This window comes from Canis lupus, chromosome 4, assembly GCF_048164855.1.
Source record: "Canis lupus baileyi chromosome 4, mCanLup2.hap1, whole genome shotgun sequence".
Classification (NCBI taxonomy): domain Eukaryota; kingdom Metazoa; phylum Chordata; class Mammalia; order Carnivora; family Canidae; genus Canis; species Canis lupus.
Window position 1 is genome coordinate 66,045,368 of NC_132841.1, and position 14,050 is coordinate 66,059,417.

Consider the following 14,050-nt stretch of genomic DNA (forward strand, 5'->3'; position numbering starts at 1 on the left):
ATATATATTAATATTTAATATGTGCAAGATTTTATAATAGAGTGATTTCAATATAGCAGATGTCAGCCAGCTAGCATATGTTGAGGATTTACTGGGTATAGAGTCCCTTATTATGGGATGTGAATAGATGGAAGAGAAGCGATTAATTCCTTCAAATCACCAGACATGCAAAGATAAAATCTATTATCTTTGCCTTCAAGGATCATACAATCCAGTAAGAATGGAAGATAACAACAATATGCATAAGAAAAGCATTAAAAAGAAATATGTACAAAACACTATGTATATAACCCAGTGCAGTTATGGCTACATCTGAGCAGGCCAGAAAAGATATTTGAAGAAGAGATGAAGCTGGTAGTGGGTCTTCTAGGACTACAAATTGGCCAGGAAAAGATATAGAAGAATGATACTCAATGTCAAAGACTTGCAGGGCAAAAACTTGAATTTACAAGAAAGAAGGCATATTTCCATCATGAGACATCTTCTGATGGGACTGGAACATGGGTACCTGTTAGGTGGTTACTGGAACTGAGTTTGAGCAGGCAGGCAGTAATGTGATTTCTCTGGAAGATTCCTTCATTATCTTTAAGAAAAATTATGTGATATTTTGATTCTTTCATCTAAAATTACCATTTTGTTTTAATATAAAACTGACTTTCCATGCAAATAATAGATCCAAATGAGAGATCCCAGAACACTTACCAAATTCCTTTTATGTTTCAAGTATATCCATCATAGTTCCATATGCTTCTGAGAATCTGAGAAGCAGAAAAATATGATAAGCAGTTCAAAATAAATGAGAACACCTAAGGGTTATTTGAGTTAGACCAATGAAATATGCTGTAACTATTGATTAGTATGAGAAAGTTTACTGCTGAGTCTTTCTGGCTATATCTATAGACTTTGGAGAGTATCATGTAAACTGGGCTTCCACTCTTGATTCTTGAGCATTGCTTCAGTAACTCCAAATTAGTTCTGGCCGTGTACTCACATCATGGAGAGGTATTTGTATTCTAAGGGGAAAACATATATATATTGCCAAAAGAATAAAATTTCTGAAATGATGTTGAACACAATATAATGTAATTCATATTCTTTCCATTGTCCAAATACCAAAGTCTACCTCTAACAGAGAAAGGATAAAAGTACATTCTGTCCTCAGAATAAAGTCAGGAGCTGAACAATTTTTGTTGTTGTTGTTGACCAATGAATAATAGGTTTTTGAGAACATTTGTTTTACAAAAAAATAAAATAGAGAAGTTTAGACAAATCCATTTTCAATGAAAAACTAAAGTGTTAGTGAAATTGCATAAGGCTAGGAATTGAGGTATCCAGCTGCTTTCTTCAATAAGCTAGTATTCTACAATTGGATTTTGTGATTGAAATAATCACTGTTTCGTATTTTCTCAGCCATTTCAAAGTGGTGATGTTAAGGTACTTTATACCTCTTAAAATAGTAAAAAAAAGTATTCTCAAAGCTTACTTTCAAGTAAAGATGAACAATTCTAATGCAAATTTATAGAATTGATTATATATATAAGACATCTAGCTCATCAGGTAAAATTTTATATTTAAGGATTTCCCTCATTTTTCTTATGGGAAAAGATATATTGAATAAATTATTAATATTTTTAAAATGGTATTAAAGAACATTTTTGATATTTTGTATTGTAAGAATAAAGATGCATTGCTGTATTAAATTTCAGAAATATTGGTGTCTGAAAGACCATTAATAGAAGTATTAAAAACCTAAAAAGACCCAGGAGATACTCCCTGAGTGGCTCTGATTCTTCTGAGGTTACTTTCAAATCCAGAGGGTTGACTGAATCCATTATTAAAGTCTGTCCCAACCAACAGATGTCAGGACAACAATATTATGTCAGAAAAAATTTTATAACAGCATAAAATTTATTATTTTATTTTTTTCATCCCTGACAACAGTCTTTATTCAAAACAAAATAGAAAAACAATAAAAGAAAAAAAAACTGTTTTGGTCTTTGTCCTGCATTCCTAGTATACAGCATCTAAAATGCCTGGGATTTCTAGAGTGACAGAGGTGTCTTTTGTGACTTATAAAAAGTATAAACCATACCTGAGTTTATGTGAATGAGAGGACCCACAGTAAGGCCCCCAGATAGCCTCAGATTAGGGGCTGTTCACCAGAAAGACCAAAGGTGAATAGAGAGTTGTACTTTTAGCATAAAATTTAGAGTTCATGTCATAAAACATGAATTGTGAATCCAAGCTATGTAAGATTTTCAACTTATTCAATTAAACTTGCATCAGTATTATCAAACTGAACAGTCCAGATGCCTAATTCCGATGTCCATGGAGGAGAAATTAGGGATTTAATACACTCACTTACATTTTGTACTATGTACAAAAAAAATGCGGTGTTCTCATTGATCTTTGTGGTTCCAGCTGTGATGATCCATGTAGAAAAATATCATTCTGTATTTTATCATTCTGAAAAATATCATTGCTGTATTAAATTTCAGAAATATTGGTGTCTGAAAGACCATTAATAGAAGTATTAAAAACCTAAAAAGACCCAGGAGATACTCCCTGAGTGGCTCTGATTCTTCTGAGGTTACTTTCAAATCCAGAGGGTTGACTGAATCCATTATTAAAGTCTGTCCCAACCAACAGATGTCAGGACAACAATATTATGTCAGAAAAAATTTTATAACAGCATAAAACGCAGGGACTAGAATTTATACTCTTCAAGGAAAATAAGCTTGCTTTAATTTTCTTTACTGTGTACTAGAAAACTGGAGCTGAGTCGGAAAACTGAGTCCAATTCTCATTTTGTAGCTCAGCATGTTGTGTGACTCTTCCCATAGCCAGTCAGCAAACTTCCTGATGGGCTTGCTGATGGCCAGGCACTGTGCTACATGCAACACAAAGTCAAATTCGACAAGGAGCTTACTCTGTAATCAGAGCTTATTTCAGCTCTTCAACCCTGTTTCCTCATCTGTCATATGGGGTATTTTTTTTTTTTTACCCCTTCCATAGTAATAAGGTTGTTAGCAATCTTGACTATGTTAAAAGTGGTTAAATTAGATGTATCCACATATGTAAGCACACGTTTGTATACACATGAGCACACACAGATACACACACTCAACATAACTTCCTCCTCCATATCTTTTGAATTCTACAAAATGGTTTTATCTATATCCTTAACCAAGTAACATTTTCCATGTGTGGCTGAAAAGAAAAAAATTGATTTATTAAAAGTATCACAAAATTTAACTTCAAATGCAGATTAGGCAGATTTACAGGGATTGGGCACTCACCTTGACTATTTTTTGCTTAGAGGTGGGTAACTGAGTTTGATGTATGAAGTCAGGATCTTTTTTTTCTGAGGAGCATCAGCTACTGCATTGAAACCAGGCTTCTACCTCCTCTGATAAAAAAAGAAAGATGTTTAATTCATTGTGAACTCACGGTATCTGTGTTTGTCCAATACTGACCTAGTTGTCAGTTGGGACTTTAGAAGTGGATTTGTGGTTAAGAGTGTGTAGGTAACTAAAAAGAAACAGAGTAAATCATTATGACCCTTGTGAATAAAATAATTCATACCTATGGACACGAGGCAAAACTACCAGGGTATAGGCCATATTGACACATAGACCGCTGTTTGAGTCATCCTGTTGGCCAATAGTAATTAATCAGAGAGCCTTCCAAGTGTGACCTAAATAAGAGAAGAATGAAAGTATACTTATCAAGACAGTATGTTGAAACTTTCACTTCTTAGATACTTTCTATAGCCCAGGTCACCATCAATATCCAACAAAGCAGATCCATATGTATATGGTGGTTTCTTATTTCCTTTTTTCTCACAATAGTAATATAAAACTTTATCCAATGTACAGCAATGTTACTATAGTTAATAATACTGTATTGTATACTTGAAATTTGCTAAAAGAGTTCTCAACTGTTCTCTTTGCATATACAAAAAAAAGGGTAACTATGTGAGAGGAATAGATATGTCAATCAGCTTGAATAGTATTAATCATTTCATAATGTGTATGTGTATATATGTATCAAATCATCACATTGTACACCTTAAATATATACAATTTTTATTTGTCAATTATACTTTGATAAAGCTGAAAAAATAAAAAATAAAACTAATAGAAAAAACCCTACATAATTTAGTGTAAACACTAACAGGAATGTCTGGTATTATATATAACCTATAGAATGATAGTTCTCCCCACTATTGATCTGATTTTCTTTCTTTAGAATTCTTTGGAGACTACTGCTTCTAAAAACTTTCTTATCATTTTTGCCAATTTCAATGCTCATCATCTTATTTTCTCTGTGGGCGATATTCCATCAATGGGTGTGACAACCCCACTAGTTATTCTTTAAATATCATACAAAATGTATTTATTTATCTTTGTAGTCTGGCCCTATCCTGAACATAGGATCCAGACTTTCAACTTCATCATGCCATAATGATATTCATGCAACATCCTCAAACTATGTTCAGAAATAAACTTGATGTCTTTGCCTCATCATCCAAGGTCTTTGTTGTTGTTTCAAGTCACTTAATGACACAAATATTTACAGGAACACTCCAACATCTATGCAATCAATCCTTAAATATCAGACTCTTTAATTCCTAATTATTCCTCGTCTGTACTTCATCTTTCCTAATTTTGCTTAAATTATTGCCTGAAATACAATTTAGATCATATATTACAACGAGACTCTACTATCCTGCAATACTGGGTTAGGTTCTTTAGTATATCCAGTTACATAGTTAAAAATTGGTCAGTGCCATTTCCACAAATTAATCTTTCTACTTCCCTTAGAAACTTGTAGTGTTAAGGAAGAGGTCAAATATTGATGACTCAGACTCTGTCCCAAAAGAAGGGAAGAAAGGGAATTTAAAACACTTTGGATCTCTATCCTTGACTACCTAGTATGAAATGACCCATTAATAAAACCAGAAATGATTTCATTAGAATAAGTAAAAAAGGAATTGAAAGAGTAGACATTAAAGGAAGATTTCCCATTTACTCTCAGAAAATCATTTTTTTGTATATCTTTCTGGGGAAAGTCAAACTCATTATAAGATTATCCCATAGGAACAACTTGTTATTACTAGACATTAAAGATATTGCCCCAGATGAGTCAATGAATGAATATCTTCTGATTTTAATTTTCAATAGACTTCACACTCATAACATACTCAGCACTTTTATAAATGCTCTATTTATGAAAGATGTATTTATAGGCAATGTAAGAGGATTCATCTTCTTTTTATTTTAATTAAGAAAGCCAAGTAGAGATTAATTAAATCTGATTTGCATGACATGTTAGTTGCTATATCTTGAACAAGGCACATAAACAAAATGTGGTCTTGAAAAAGGACCAAATTGCCACTTTCCAAAATAAAGTAATGGATGAAAGTGTGGTAGTCATTAAGCCCTTTAACACTTTAATGACAAAAGTGATCTTATCCTTTAAAGACAATTCATTAGAGTTTGGAACTGATGTCACATTTGGTCTGGTCAGAGCACCTATTTGCTGTTCCATAAGAAAACATCTGCTAATGCAAGTGGCCAGTTTTAGGTATTTCTTACCCATTTCTCTTTCCTAATATGCTATTATCCACTTTGGAGATGGTTCTCTCTTATCCTCAAAAAGAGCTTCTTTTCTCGTTACCAGGTTAATACTTACCCAGTATTTACAGGGAGAGTTGCTCTAGAAATACCCAGTATGATGGATGGAATAGACTAGGATTCAAGGGCTAATGGAAAATCTAATAGGAATCCTACCTCCCTGGAGGAATATAGTATTATGATGATACAATATAATAAGGTAGTCTGTTTTCTTAAACATATAATATGGTACCTGATCTGAGAATGAGCCCAAACTTATTGAGTGAAAACCTAGGGGCAAAATCTCTACTGTCAACCAGTGGTCTCAAGAGCATACTCTGAACCTGAGAGATATACATCGAGGAAATAACCTTCTTGGAAAGGAAGCAGGACTCCTTGATAGATTGTTAGCCTCGTGCTATAAGGGAGCTTTCGGTACATCTTGAACATTGAGTTAATGGTCAAGTCTGGTGAGCCAAGTCTGTAGGCAAGGAAGCAACAACAAATCTGAAAACTTTGGGGGCACGGAAAACATTTCATTCCCCCCTCCTAATGCTCGTTAGTGTTTCATTCCTGACTTATCTCTGGTCCCATATCCTCTCTGCCCCAAGGGAGTGAAATCACCAACTGACTGATGGTTGCAAGGAGAAGGAGAAGCTCAGCCTGTGTAACTCAGCCTCTTGTGTTTTCTTCCCCTGGGAGTGAGCTATCAAGGAGCATACACTTTCTCCTGCTCCTCCAGGGTAGATCAATCTGTCTAATTTAGGGGATCATCTTTGGAAAACTCACTTGCTCAAATATATAAATAACATTCTCCTGTATGACCTTTATCAGTAAAAAAAGGAAATATTTTGGTTACCATCTGTCTTACTTCTCAGTTGGTTAAGAACTATGACATGTAAGAGAAATGCTATATTTCGGAGGTTCTCAAATTCAAATTTCTTAGTATCTTAAAATTTCTCCCTAGTACTAACAATAAAATATATACTGGGCATTAAATGAGCTAATGCATGTAAAGTACTTAGTACAGGCATATCACGTTTCACTGGGCTTCACAGATATTGCATACTTTACAAATTGAAGGTTTGTGGCAGCCCTGCATCAAGCAAATCTATCAATGCCATTCTACCAATAGTTTTTGCTCACTTAATAAATAACTTCACTGAGTCCATATAGAATGGAAATGATCGACAGCTCCCCTTATGAATAATGAACCCTTACTGAAATACTGGATTTGTAAATAGCTGTTAGTAGGATCTTCTTAGGCTAAATAATCTAGTACATTTTTCAACACTTCCAAATGCTTCTCAAACCAAAGCATGGGTACAGCAAAAACTTGTGTCCTAAGTGAGGCCATGTGGTATCTCTCTCTGTCATTCACTAGGATGATCTTTCCTTGTTGGGTTTAGTAGAAACCAGTTATAAAAGTTATAAAAGTGCTCCTGAAAGCAACCACAACAGGACTATAAATTAGTTTTTCATAATAAAAAAAAGTCTTCTTTCTGAATGAGTCACCACATTTAAAGATCCTCCTGCGATTAAATACAATAAATCTTTCTATGTTTGGAATTCAGAAGGTCACAGACTTTCATGTTCAAAATCTCCTTGAAGAAGAGGGCAATGAGCAACAAGCCTGGCATATTTTTTCACCATTTTTTGTAGGCCCAGAAAGGAAGTCTGTGTTCCACAGCATCAATCTCTAGGGGTCCTCTTCTGACACAGTGGTGCTTTGGTGAAAACAAAATTCTGAAAATGCTTACTTGCTTCTAGCTCTATCTCCGTGCTCTGCCACCACATGCAGATGGCACAAATAATTTTGGAATGGCTTTTTGAAAGGCTCTGACAAGGCATTTAGCTGCATGTATGATCCTGAGAATTGCATCTGTACCCCTGCTTCCCAAACAAATCTTTATCCACTTCTATCAATGAACTAGACTGCTTTTGTTTTGTTTTGTTTTAAAATTTAAAACATAAGACTGTTTCATTCCTTGTTTTTAAATCATTTGTTTGTTGGAAGGGCTCATTTGTCACAACCAGAGCTACAATGTACATTGTGTCCAGATTTAAGAAAACTAATTAGTTGGTCCAAAGCCCTGAATAATACAAATTGAGAGAGCATGAACTATTAATATAGAAGACCTTAACACAAAGAAGATGAGAACTGATTCCATCTTTGGAAAGGAATCAACGTGGACCTTTGAATTAGACCCAGGGGAGTGTATCAATGCTAAAATTCTGTTATGTTTTTATGAAAACTGCTGAGGAGTGAAACTTAATTAACTCACAGCAAAAATTAGATAAAAGTTTTAAGTTGTGCATTCTTACTTTGTTTTACAGTGGGTCACTATGCTACAAAATGATGTCATTCTTTAGAAATCCCTTTCAGGTGTCTTTAAATTTGAAAGCTGGGCATCTGTCTAGCTGATATTCATTCTGTCTGTATTGCAGGTTCTCTGTTCAATCTTCTTTCTTGCTTCATGGCTTTTTTTTGACTTCCACAAGTTTCTTATAGTTCTGGTTGTTTTGAAAACCCCAAAATCCACCCCATAACCTGCTAATAAGCCAATGGGTTGTGTACTAGCACATTTTAAAATACAAGAACAGTAAGTGTGTTCTGGCAATGAAACTTGGTCAGTTCTTTCATATTATTTTGTATGTTTGGTCATCTTCACCTTCAGCTACATAAAGCCAAAGAATGACAAGCATAGTGAAGAGTTTTTCTGACTCTCCCAAGGTGATGCTGTCATTTTCCAAATGGAAAAAAAAAAGAAGAAAGGTGTTATTGCCATAATTATTTACTACCAGAGCAGCATGCTCTCAAGAATTTTGCTAAAATGAAGTTTAAAAACTATTAAAATTATGCTATGATAATATTATTTCAGTATTCTGTCTTTCAAGTAGCCAGTTGGACATTTTCCCTGATTTATAGAATATGAATAAAGATAACACAGCACATACAGCGTGAGTTATTTGTACAATTAAATTTTGTAACTGCCATGGGAAGAGTCGGCATAAACTTGCTACTCGGCATTCATTAAGCAATAAGTTACTAAAGTCCTATTTAATATATTTAATATTCATCTCTACAGAGCTCTCCTTTCCACTTGTTTGACTGAATTTTACATTGAATTTGCAGGCTGACTAAATAAGTGGTTTGGTTTAACATCCTAGAGAAAGAGTCTCAGTTCTGTTGGTTCAGAGTAGTACATTACTCTTCTATTCTCTGAGGATCAAGTTCTTCATTAATTTGCTTATTCAACAGATTCTTGGTGAGCACTTCATATAGTCAGAGCCCTGGGATAGCTGCAGAATGTGGAGATACTTAAAACATCTTTTTCCATAATGTAAAAATAATTCTGATTCTAATTCTAATATGTTCTAATAATTCTAATCAGTATCATGTTTCTAGAAGTATACTTCATCTGAAAAGTGCAAACAGTGGAACATGACTATATATAGAGCTGTGATATAAGGTGTATATAGCATGCGTAATACGAGTGGTGCCACAATAAGTTTTGAAGTTGCTCAGAGGAAAATGAGTTCTAGTAAGGATAACTTTTGTGTAGAGGATAGTTTCTATTTCTTATGAAGATAATGAAGGAGAGGGCTGTGTAGTCAAAATCCAAGAATTTGCATGTGAAAGATCAAGTCAATCAAATCATATTACTTCAAGTATTATAATAGACACTGCATTATTTGGAACTGATAAAATGACTGAATTATTTGTGCCTAAAAACATAGATATGGCTATTGAAATTTGTTTTTATAGATACCCAGCTGGCTTTATGCTACTGGAGCAAAAAACACTAAATGTGTTCAAGTTGGTTATTTTTAACATACAGTGTCAATTATGCTACTCGGTTATACAGACAATTAGAAAGCTTCCAAGCTTAAAAATAAATTTAGCTCAGTCATCCATGAATACTCAAATCAATTTAACACATGATTCTATTCATCAAGAATAATCCACTCAGAAAAGTTTTGGTCAGTAAGTGCCAAATTTGCCAATAAATATGTAAGTTATTGTACCCTCCATTCCTACGCTGATAATTTCAGCCTAGAAGAGTTTTTGAATGGGCTAGGAATTAACCTCTCCTTTTCTGCAGCCACCACCTCACATCACAAAACTTTATTTATATATTTATTTGAAATTTTGCATTAAGTTTTTAATTTTAATTCTAGTATAGTTAACATACAGTGTTATATTATTTTCAGTTGTAGAATATGGTTATTCAACAATTCTATACATCATTAATCACTGTCATGATTAATGTACTCATAATTCCCTTCACCTATCCCACCTGTTTCCTCTCCTACCTCCCCTCTGATATGCTTTATTTTATTTTATTTCTTTATTTTTTAAGATTTTATTTATCTATTTGAGAGAGAGAGAGTATGTACAAGCAGGAGCAGTGGGGAGGGGCAGAGAGAGGGAGAAGCAGACTCTGGCTGAGCACAGAGTCTAAAGTGGGGCTGATCCCAGGACCCCAGGATCATGACTTGAGCCAAAGGCAGATGCTTAACTGACTGAACCATCCAGGTACCCCTGACGTGCTTTATTTTAAATGTGTACTCTTGGTTAAAGTTATTTTTCTTTTCAACAAGAACATTTTTTACTTGAAGCATACTTCAGAACACATGGTTCTAAAAAACATATATAAAACATTCCATCTAGAAAAATAGAATACACATTTTCTTCAAATACACACAGAAGAATCCCTTGGCTAAATCACATGAAAAGATATATAACAAATAGTACAAATTTAAGAAGACTGAAATCATACTGAAATCATACCAAGTATATTTTCTAACCACAACAGTACAAAACTAAAGATCAACAATAAAACAAAGCTGCAATATCTACAACGTAAGTATTAAATATTTTATATGTAAATATTAAATAACACACTACTGCACAAACAATGAGCCAAATAAGAAATCAAATGGCAAATCAAAATATGTCTCAAGACAAAAGAAGAAAACACAATATTCTAAAACCTATGGGATGTAGCAAAAACAGATGTTAGAGTGAAATTTATGCTATAAATGCTTGTATTAAGAGAAAGGTTCAAATAAACAACCTAACATTATATCACAAAGAATTTAAAAATGAAGAAACCTACCTGAAATTTAGTAGATGAAGGAAATAACAAAGAAAAATCAGAAGGAAATAAAACAGAGACCAGAATGAAGAATAACATAGCGTTTAAAATCATGACTAGTTTTTCCAAAAATACAAAATTTGCAAAGTTTTAACTACATCAACTAAAGAAAAAGAGAGAGAAGACTCAAGAACCAAAATTAGAAATAGAAGAGAAAAACAATACAACAGAGAACCACAGAAATACATAGTGTGATAACAGATCACTATAAACAATTATATGCTAACAAATCAGATAATTCAAGGGGGAGACATAATTCCCAAAAAAAACACAAGTCACCAAGATTGAATCATGAATCTTGAATCAAAGAAACCGGAAATCATCTTAGACCAATAACAAGAATGAAAGTTGAATTAGGAATTAAACATCTCCCAGCACAGAAAAGACCAAGACCAAATGGTTTCATTGGTGAATTCTACGAGACATCAAAACAATAATAATAATTAATGACAATCTTTATCAAAACATTACAAATAATGGAATAGATGGAACACATTCAAAATCATTCCATGATACCACTACTATTTTATAAAATATTTTATAAATAATTATTTAATTAATTATTAAATTATGTATTCACTAAAGACAAGAAAGGATAGCAGAATATGTCCCTAATCTGGAGAATGAAACAGATATCCAGATCCAGGTAGCACAGAGAACTATCATCAAAATCAACAAAAGCAGGACAACATCAAGATATATTGTAAGTATATTTGCAAGGTCTAGTGATAAAAAAAAATCTTAAAAGGAGCAAGACTAAAGTAGTCCTTAACTTACAAGGGAAAACCCATAAGGCTAGCTGGAGATTTCTCAACAGAAGGTTGGCAAACTGGAAGCAGGTGGCATGATATATTCAGAGTGCTGATGGGAAGAATCTGCAGCTAGGAATGCTCTATCCAGCAAGGCTATCATTCATAATAAAAAGAGAGGTAAAGAATTTCCCAAATAAAAACTAAGGAGTGGGATCCCTGGGTGGCTCAGTGGTTTAGCGCCTGCCTTCAGCCCAGGGTGTTATCTTGGAGTCCTGGGATCAAGTCCCATATCGGGCTCCCTGCATGGAACCTGCTTCTCCCTCTGCCTGTGTCTCTGCCTCTCTCTCTCTCTCTCTGTATCTCTCATGAATAAATAAATAAAATCTTTAAAAAAAATAAACAACAACAACAACAAAATAAACTAAAGGAGTTTGTGACCGCTAAACCAGTCCTGCAAGAAATATTAAAGGGAACTCTTACAGTGCAAAGGAGAGATCAAAGTGACATTACACATTTTAAAATAACTATTTTCAGTATTGGCAGTTAAGGTCTTTGGGAAAAAAAATGAAAAGGGACTATTGAATTGATCCTGGATTGGCACCTACTCTACTTTGAAGTATATGCCCATTGCTGCTGGCACGATTCAGTTTCTCAATTGCCTTTCCAAAGTGTCAAAATAAACTTCTCTGTGAAATCTTAAAGATTATATTCTTGTATTCTTTTATTCCTCAGAGGAAGAGACTCACATAGTCTATGGTAAGAGTTACCATAGTCATATATTTTACAAATATTTATTGTCAGGAGTAGGAGTAGGGAGATGGGCAAACATCTGAGCCCAGAGGCTCATCCGAGATGAGGAACACCTCATACATTAAGCTGTGACTCTGAGGATTGCACCCGCAGGATAAGGTGGGTAGAACCCAGTTTGCCAACTTTACAGGTGAAAGGCAAACATTTCCTTGACATTGAGCTGAACAGAACAGATGGAGAGGTTGTAAAATACCAGCCAGGATGCTTAGGAATTTGTAACATTACTTCATGTGACATAGGGGCCCGTAAGAATCAAGCCATTACTTAGTTTAAAGTTCTCAGGCTTGTGCCTAGGATGCCTCGTGAAGGCATATTACAGAGGCCGTGTAGGATAATGGTTAACAACAGGGGATCTATCTAGGCAGACTCCTGTGGTCAAGTAATGGTTTCCCTTCCACTACTAGTGAGGATTTTTCTTCTTCTGCAAAATTGGGTTCATAATTAAAGCACTTACATTATGAAACTTTTGAGATGATTAAATGAAATTACATATGTATGGTATTTAAAAGACTGCTTGGCATGTGTTACATATTAACTAAGTATTGATTGGTATTGCTGTTCTTTTCTGAGGAAGACTTCCTTACTGCAGTTATTTGTGAACACTCCCACTGCGGACACCTTTATTGCAGGACTTGGTGAAAAATCATCTTGATCATATTTAATACACGCAGACAGATGTATTATATCAGAAAATGCTAGCAGAGATTAAGACACAAAGTTCATAGTGGATATACCTAGATTTTGTACTTAAATTTTTTTTCATTTGTCCCTTTTCACCTTTTAGTATTTCACAAAAGATTTCAATTTAATCACAGGAAGGATGTTATTAAAATATTCACCCAACTCAATGGGAGAAGAAAAAACTTTTTAGCTTTTCTATTTACAGATATGACTGTCAAACGTGATTAATGATAAAAGTAACAGCTGACATTTATTAAATATTTAGTGTGTACTGTGTTCTAAGAGCTTAACAGGTATTAAATTACTTAATAATGCTCATTACAACATTATGAGGTGATGTACTTTTAAGGCTTTTTGTTTTGAAAATAATTTTAGATGCACAGAAAATTTATAAAGATAGATGGAGAGTTGCCCTCTACCTTTTACACAACCACTATACACTGATCAAAACTAAGAAATTAACATCAGGGGGCACCTGGGTGGCTCGTCGGTTAAGCGTCTGCTTTTAGCTCAGGGGTCCTGAGTTGGAGCCTCCATTGGGTCCCCTGCTCAGTGGAGAGCCTTCTTCTCCCTCTCCCTCTGCGGCTCCCCCTGCTCATGCTTTCTCACACACGCTTGCTCTCACTCTCTATCTCAAAAAAATAAATAAAATCTTTTAAAAAGAAATTAATGTCAGCACAACATTCTTAACTAAAATCCAGACTTTATTCAGATTTCACAAGTTTCTTCCACTATGACCCTTTTGCTATTGCAGATTTGAATCCAGGATATCACGTTGCTTTTAGTCTCCTTAGTCTGCTCCTCCTATTTGTGACAATTTCTCAGCTTTTCTTTATTCTTCATAATTTTGACACATTTGAAGAGCACTCATCTAATTATTCATCAAATGTCTATTTTGATTTATCTGATATTTTCTCATGATCATACTGGGGTTATGGATTCTCATGAGGTAACCTTCTCACCGAATTATATCAGAGGGCACCTGATGTCCATATGATTTGTTACTGGTAATGATAACTTTGATCAC

The 14,050-nt window shown here is 34.3% G+C and overlaps 1 long non-coding RNA gene across 1 annotated transcript; it reads right to left on the bottom strand.

Annotated features, from left to right (window-relative positions):
- Positions 1–455: 455 nt before the first annotated feature.
- On the bottom strand, positions 456–3,411 carry LOC140631608 (uncharacterized). The gene is made up of 3 exons (XR_012029135.1): positions 3,300–3,411; positions 703–758; positions 456–583 (listed from the first exon to the last, which is right to left on the bottom strand). It is a non-coding gene; the product is annotated as an uncharacterized lncRNA (long non-coding RNA).
- Between the last annotated feature and the right edge of the window lie 10,639 nt (positions 3,412–14,050).